Below are 8,378 nucleotides of genomic sequence, written 5' to 3'. Positions count from 1 at the left end.
CCACATGGTGGCGTGCTCAGAGTGTCTGATATCATCCTACTTCATGGGAAGTGGTCTGGTCCCATTGACACACACACTCACACACACATATACGCACACATACATACACGTACACACACTCACATACACACACTCACACACACATATACGCACACATACTCACATATACGTACACACACTCACATACACACACTCACACATACTCACACACACGTACACACATTCACATATACACACTCACACACACATACACACACTCACATATACACACATACTCACATACACACACTCTCACACTCACATATACACACACTCTTTTCTTTTTTTCTTTCTTAATTAACAAATTTATTTAGGCGCTTTCATTGTTTCTACAAATTCCTTCTGTGAGTGCAGATTTTGAAGGTGTTCTCAGTATCTTCAGGGGTGGCTTAGTCTCTCTCCATTTCTCCTGCAGCACGGATGACTTTTGCTGTGCCTGTGACAAGTCACTTCCCTGTGTGCTGCCAATAGAGTTTTAATTAGGCGACAAATAGCATTATGGTGGGGCTTTCGCTGCTACTGTATGCTGCATTTATTAAGGATTACAAGAAACAAAACTTCATTTCAGGTTTTAATTTATTTTTAGATTTATTATTTTATTTTGTGTGTGAATATTTTGCCTGTCTCTTTCTCTGTGTCTGTGTACACATACACATAAACATACACCATATGTACATATACACATATGTATATCACATCCATGTAGCACCTGGGGAGGTCAGAAGAAAGCCTCAGAAGCCCTGGCATTGGTATTACAGAAGCTGATATACACACACTCTTACATACACACACTCACACACACACACTTACATACACACACATACACACACATGCACACACACACTCACATACACATACTCACACACATACATTCACACATACACACACTCACACATGCATACACACACATACACACATGCACTCATACACGTACACACGCACCCACACATACACATACACACACACGCACTCACACACACACACACACACACACACACATTTATTGAAAGTTTATTTCTCTCTCTGGGCCATTGACTGCCATTACGGTTTATTATATATTGTCAGACCTTAAACAGCCTGCCTATCATAGGAACACACTGGATCAGGCATTGACTAAATCCCATAAATGTAATAATGATGGCTTATGGGGAGGCCAGGCCAATAGGCTTGGTGCCAACAAACGGATGCCAATGTCAGCACAGAAACATCAACTCTAATACAATGTATTGCTATCAATGGCTTTGTAGTAGAGTAGCATCATTGGCACCAGTAGAAAATAGCCCAGCAGTCGGCTCTCTGACCCCCCCTGCCTCAGAGTTACTCATCCCGTGTCTTGTGAGTGCTGAGGCACGTGGTAAGTCTGTACATGGGGAATAAATGATCATTCATCGATGCTGATGGAATCCATGCTGTATGCCGCTCCATTCAAGCAATTATTTTAAATTTCACTTATTTCAATTCAATAGATCAAGATGGCACGCAATGTAATGGACGGCTGGAGGTTTCAACAACCTGGGTTAAAACAACCTGTGCTCTCAGTTCTGGGACAAGGAAGATAATAATGTCGTGCATTTCTATCGCCTTTTTTAATTATGTGAGCACAACAAGATGCTAGCCTTGGTGTGCTTCCTGAATTTATTACAGAATTCCGTTCACACAGCACGCGACTCTTTCGTTCACTTGCCAGCTCAGTCCTGGCTCCGACTTTAGACTATCTCCTAAAAGCTTTCCCATTTTCATGAGAATGGCACAGCCCACAGAGGAGCTGGACTTGAACAAGACATAAAACTGATCCTCAGTCTAACTTGACATGACACAGCACTGCTGGGCTGCTGTGAGTCACGTTAGTGGAAGGATTTAGGAAGGTAAGTCCCCCATAAAAAGTGCTTTCCATGCTTTTCAGCCCCCAGGATGCTGGATTTCAAGAATACTGTGATACTTTTCCAAGATCTAGCTTTAAAACCCTGGGTCCAATGCTGTTTCTGAAGGACATTTGCCCAATGACCTACTCCTGATTTAGGAGTAGTTCTAGGTCATGAGCATGGCCATAATCCATAACTGAGCTTCTCCAGGACAACAACACCTACATGCATCCTAAGGCTGGTCCAGGTCCCAGTTTCTATTATTTTCTTACACGGTGTGAAAATCATACCCTCTTTGCTCTTCCACACATCTCTATTATCTCTATTTCACCTTAAATATGCCCGCATGTCCTTTAGATAAAGTCCCCTGTTGCCATCACTGGAGATTTAATATAGGCATCAGATATAAGACCTTGTGTTCCACTATCACTGAAGAGGTTCACCAATGTAAGGGCCTTTCACCGTCACAGTACTTACAAGTATCCTAGGACTAACTTTTCCAAATGAAATTATGAAAGAGAAGTAAACAAAGGAAATAGTGATAGATTTAACTCCAGTGAACAGAGGGACACTTTCACAGATCACCATAACACGAGGACCAATCTGCACTAAGGGAGAGTTTGCTAGTTGTGCTGCTGTAAATGCAGGACCAGGCTGTCATTCAAAGAGACTACACGACTGAAAAGAAAATTAATAGAACCTTAGACAAAAAGTGGGGGCCAGAGGAACAGGCTGGCATTCAAAAGAAAGGAGAGGTTAAAAACAAAAACAACTTGCTCGGCCTAAAACATTTTGCCAAGTAGCAGTGAATGGCCATCGAGGCATCGGAGAGTTCACAGAGTTCAGATTCTGGGGTTGTTTAAGTCAAATCAAAGGAGAATCTTAAAAAGCGTCTGAAAACAGAGCCCAGATACATCCCAGATTGAATATTGACAACATCAAGTAGTTATTTGAATTCCAGGAAGTTGGAAGTTAGGCTGATCATAAATGGGACTGAGCCAGAGTCCAGTCATAGACCCCCTTCATCAATTCATCTTTGTAGTATGTATATGGAATAAACAAAATAAAATGATCATCATCACCATTACCATTATTCTGTGAGCTTCTACATGTGAGCTTCTAGATGCTTTTATTTCAGAGAACAACACTGAGTTTCTACATTGAGAAAGCAAGGAAATGTCATTCATAATTAAAATATGGTCCATAAACCTCTCAATGGTTCAGTTAATTGAATTAGCAACATGAATTTTGACTAGTTAGTTTATGTTTGTGTGTGTGTGTGTGTGTCTGTGTGTGTGTGTCTGTGTACACTGTTGTTATCCTCAGACACACCAGAAGAGGGCATCATATGTCATTACAGATGGTTGTGAGCCACTATGTGGTTGCTGGGAATTGAACTCAGGACTTCTGGAAGAACAGTCAGTGCTCTTAACCCTTGAGCTATCTCTCCAGTTCCAGCAACATGATTTTAAAAAATATATTTTAAAAATGCTAAAGGGTTTGGAAAAAAGAAATCTGTAATGGTAAAGAGAAGGGACACTGTAAGAGAGAAATATAAGCCCTGGAAAAAACAAGGAGAAGATTAAATGGAAAATGAAACATTAGAGATTAAGGTTTTCAATCGATTTAACATTGTGTGGGAGAGGAAAAGACATCAACAAAACTTTGGCAAATATCAATGAAAGTATCTCACTGCAGTGATCAGAGAAAGAATGAAAACAAAAACACATAAGGCATCAAAGATGTTAATGAGTTATTGAGCCCCGGAAAGAAAGGAAAGGGAATTTCTTCGATGAAATCATGGCTGAAAAACGTCCAAGTGTGATGAAAGTAGCACTCTGTAAGACCCCAATTCAGCAGCCCCCAGACAGGCAAACAGCGGGTCAACAAAGCCACCGAGGTGTTGCCACAGTCAAATTATTGAAAACTGAATATACACGGTGAAAAATCCACACCAGTTCACCTGAACCATAAAACCCTGAGAAGACTTCGTCAGATGAGGGGACTTGCATCTGGGGAGAAGGAAGAATCTTAGGAATGGCATGTGCATCATTAAACACTGAAAGGAAGTCTTTGTTTAGTGTTGTAAAATTTACATAGATGAGCATAAACTCTTTGAGATAAAATTAAAATATTAGGGTGGGTTTTGCAACACACAGAGACAATACAAAGTCCTCAAATTTAGTGTGGCCACGACATGGTGACTCAGGTCTCTGTTGACCATGACATGGTAACTCGGGTCTCTGTTGATTGTGACATGGTGACGTGGGTCTCTGTTCAGCGTGATAGGATGACTCAGGTCTCTGTCTTGCTTTTGGACCACTTACTCTATTTGTTCTGACTTTCTATGATTATGTTTCTAGTCTTCTCTTTTATCTTTCATATCCATATTTGATTGCATCATTTTCTATGTCTCCTCTGGGACTTAAAGTGTATACTTCTAACCTCCCACAACCTACTTTGAATGACTATTATAATTCTTAAGGAGAAAGGTATTTGATAAAAGTCAGTGTTTCTTGTTGCTCCAGCAGAGGACCTAGGTCCCAGCGCTCACAGGGTGACTCACAGCTGTCTGTAACTGCAGTTGCAGAGGACCAGATACCTCCTCTTGGTCTCTGCAGACACTGCGTGGACGTGGCAAACAGACATAAATGAAGAGAACATTCATATACATAAAGTAAAAAATAAACCAAGGGCTGTAGGGGTGGCTCAGCAGTTCAGAGCACTTCTTGTTCTTGCAGAAGATACAAGATCCCAGCACCCACATGGTGGCTCGCAACTGCCCATAACTCCAGTTCCAGGGGATCTGGGGCCCTCTCCTGCTATCCGCAGGCACCTGGCACACATGTAGCGCACAAACATAAGTGTGAGCAAAACACCCAAACACATAAAATAAAGTAGCTTAAAATACTTAAAAATAAATCTTTAAAAGATTCCTGAAATGTAGAAACTGGAAAGAATTTTCTTAATAATAAAATAAGAGGGCTAGAGAGATGGCTCAGTGATTAGAGCACTGGCTGCTCTTCTAGAGGGCCTGAGTTCAAATCCCAGCAACCACATGGTGGCTCACAACCATCTGTAATGAGATCTGATACCCTCTTCTGGTCTGCAGGCATACATGTAGGCAGAAAGCTGTATGATGTATACATAATAACTAAATACATACTTAAAAAAGTAATAAAATAAAAATCTTAAAATAATGCCATGAGGCTAACATTATACAATGATGAGAGAAATCTCTTCAGATTGGTAACAAAACAGAATTTTGTCTTCATTATTTGCATTCAGATTGTATTTTATGCTTAAGGAAAATGAAACAAAAACCCAAAACTATATAGATGAGGGAAGTGTGTGGAGGTGATCAGGGAGGAATGGGGGATGGTCTGCATGAGTGGGTACTGGGAGAAGGGAGGCTGATATTGGGGTGTAAAATGCATAAATAAATTTTTAAAATGCAAAAACAAAACCCTCAAAACATAAAGGTCATAAAAATTAAGTAAACCCTCTGATTATATCACAAAATTCCTGTTATTACTCAGGAATCTTCAAAAACACTATTAAGATGAATGAATTAGTTTGCAAAGTCAAAAATTCAAAGTCAACCCAAAAAAAAAAGGAATATATCTTTCTATATTCACCAACCCACATTTTGAAGACATTAAAAAACAGTTTCAGTGACAGTATCTTCAACAAGCAAACTATTAAGAAGTAATAGTTTTATTACTTTTAGACTACTTTTTTATTTTTTACTACTTTTTACTATTTTACTTTTTTATTTTTATTTTTTATTTTTTACTATTTTTTATTACTTTTTTTATTTTATAGTTTATTTTAAACAGGATTAGATAAAGGCAACAATAGATCAACCGGGCAGACCAAGCAACCAGTTAGTAGACAGTGAACCTAGGAAAACCCATGGAGATGAAGAAGAAGTCAGAAGGACAGACAGACAGACACTCAGAAAGTAGAAGGGAAAGACATTCAGATTGAGGGGTTGTTGAGGCACCGTGGAGAAGGAGAGCTTGCTTTTCCTTTTGGGACATAGGCTGAGGAGAACAGTCAGCTGGGTGCTTTCTCTGCCACTTTGAGCTAACAGGCTTTCACCCAGTCTTTATTGGTAAAATCAAAAGTTTGAGATTTTGTTTAGAACAGCACAAGTCCACTACATAGGTTATAAACTTTTCTGAAAGACTTTTTTTTAAGTCCTAAGTAAAGAAAAACATCATGTTTACAAATTCAAACACTGTCAAATTTCCTCACCCTAAACAATTTAATTCTAGTCAATGGGAGCAGGTGCGAAGACTCAGGGCCAGGCATTGTGTGAATAGAGAATGAGTCTCCATGAGGTCTCTTCCTTCAGAGCTCAGGGAACCCCAAGGAAGACAGGAAAGAAAGGCTGAAGGAGTCTGAGGGGATGGAGGACACCAGGAGGTCACAGCCCATTGAATCAGCTAAGCAGGGATCATATGGGCTCACAGAGACTGAATCAGAGCCTGCGGGTCCTCCCCATAGTTGTTGCATTGTTACAATGTTGCATATTTGTTCCATTGTTACACATTTTTACAATGTTACACTTGTTAAATATTTGTTACTTTGTTATGTTGTTCCATATTTGTTACTTTGTTACATTGGTTCATAGTTGTTGCTTTGTTATGTGGGGCGTTGGTGGTATAGTGGTGAGCATAGCTTTGTTCCATGGTTGCTACTTTGTTACATTGTTACAGATTTGTTACATTTGTTAGTTTTGTTACTTTTGTTATCCTTAGACTCCTAACAGTGGGATTGACTGTGCCCCTGACTCTTTTCCTCCTGTTGGGTAGTGTTGTCCAGCTTTGGTCTGCAGGCTTTTACTTTGCTGTACTGCTGTTCTGTTTTGCTGTCTGGTTGTTGTCTCTAAGAGGCCTGAACTTTTCTGAAGGGAAGCAGAGGGGGAAGTGGAGGGAAGGGAGAAAGGAGGTGGGAGGGAGCTGGGAGGAATGGAGGGAAGGAAACTGTGGCTCAGGGTGGGAAAGAAGAATCTACTTTCAATTTTTAAAAAGAAAGAGAACAAGAGATAACAAGTGAAACTGGAAATGTAAAATAGGAAGGATCCAGAAGAGCCAAAATAATTACAAAAGAAGATCCAATTAAGAAATTTTTAGTCCCAAACTTTGTGACTTCCCAAAAGTTTAAAATAATGAAACACTATCATAATGTTATAAACACATGCGCACTGTTAGCGGCCTAGCTCAACCACTCCAAAACTAGTTCTAGGTTTGTCTCGATTAATTTTTTCACAAAATTATTAGCTAACCTAATAGGGAAAGAAACATGGGTTCCATACATGGAGCTGGAAAAAGCTGGTTAATGTATGGGAAAGCATGCATGACATCCACACCATAGCCAGACCCAGTTTAGAAGGTGTGCTGGTTCAGTTTTGTCAAATTGATAGAAACTAGGATCTCTTGGGAAGAGGGAACCTCAGTTGGAAGATTATCTTCATCAGACTAACCTGTAGCCATGTCTGGGGCCGAGCATTTTCTTAATGATTGATATGAGAGAGTCCAGCCCCCTGTTGGGGTGCCTCCCCTGGGCAGGGGTCCTGGGTTGTATAAGAAATCGAGCCCTGGGGATAAGGCGGTGAGAAGCTTCCCTTCATGATTCTTGAGTCTCTGCTTTGGCTTCAGCTCCTGCCCTGCCTTCCTTCCATGCTGAGCTCGTGGGGGCGGGGCGGGGGATAATTGTGGGCCAAACAAACCCTTTCCTCCCCAAGTTGGTTTTGGTCATAGTGCTTTGTCATAGCAACAAACGCAAAGTAGAAAAAAAATGAATCTAACCTCTACAAGGAAGACAAAGCCACAGAACTTTGGGGATCACAGGGAATATATTGTCATTGTGAGGCACTGATGTCTTAGAGTGCACAGAAAAGGCCCACTGATCTTTAAAGGAAACAACAGACAAATTAAGCTGTCAGAATTAGAATGATGTCTTTAGTAAAGGATGATGTTGTAAAATAAATAGATCATCATTTGGAACAATATAATTGTCACATGTATATGTGATATTGTAAGTAGTATCTACAACTTAGTAGTAATGAGGACGAACAATCCGATAACATTGATAGAAGACGTGAATGGATACTTCCCTACATTGATAGAAGACGTGAGTGGATATTTCCCTATGAAGATACAGGTGTAGACAATGCGCACACGTCATTAAAGACATTAGCAATCAGAGAAAAGGCTAGTTAACACCACGAGGAGACTCGTAACTGCTCAAAATGATTTGCCCGAGGGACTGTGAGTGCTCAGCCATAAACAGGACATTTCTGTTAGCGCCCTTCTTCCCACCAAAGCTCAGGAAACATCAGAGAAGAGACTTCGAGAATGTGGGAGCTGGAGGAGGAGTGCTGTGGAAACCTATCTTCTGGAGGGGACGTGGCTGTTGTACTCAAGCTCACAGCAGCTCCAGTTACCTGCAGAGAACCTGTGTGAGAGA

The 8,378-nt window shown here is 40.5% G+C and overlaps 1 long non-coding RNA gene across 1 annotated transcript; it reads right to left on the bottom strand.

The window, feature by feature from the left end:
• Positions 1-315: 315 nt before the first annotated feature.
• Positions 316-7,612, bottom strand: LOC134481701 (uncharacterized). Its single transcript, XR_015636868.1, has 2 exons — positions 7,393-7,612; positions 316-500 (listed from the first exon to the last, which is right to left on the bottom strand). It is a non-coding gene; the product is annotated as an uncharacterized LOC134481701 (long non-coding RNA).
• Positions 7,613-8,378: the final 766 nt, after the last annotated feature.

This window comes from Rattus norvegicus, chromosome 14, assembly GCF_021556685.1.
Source record: "Rattus norvegicus strain SHRSP/BbbUtx chromosome 14, alternate assembly SHRSP_T2T, whole genome shotgun sequence".
Taxonomy (NCBI): Eukaryota; Metazoa; Chordata; class Mammalia; order Rodentia; family Muridae; genus Rattus; species Rattus norvegicus.
The sequence above is the reverse complement of the archived record's forward strand: the minus strand, read 5'-3'. Positions and strand labels throughout refer to the sequence as shown.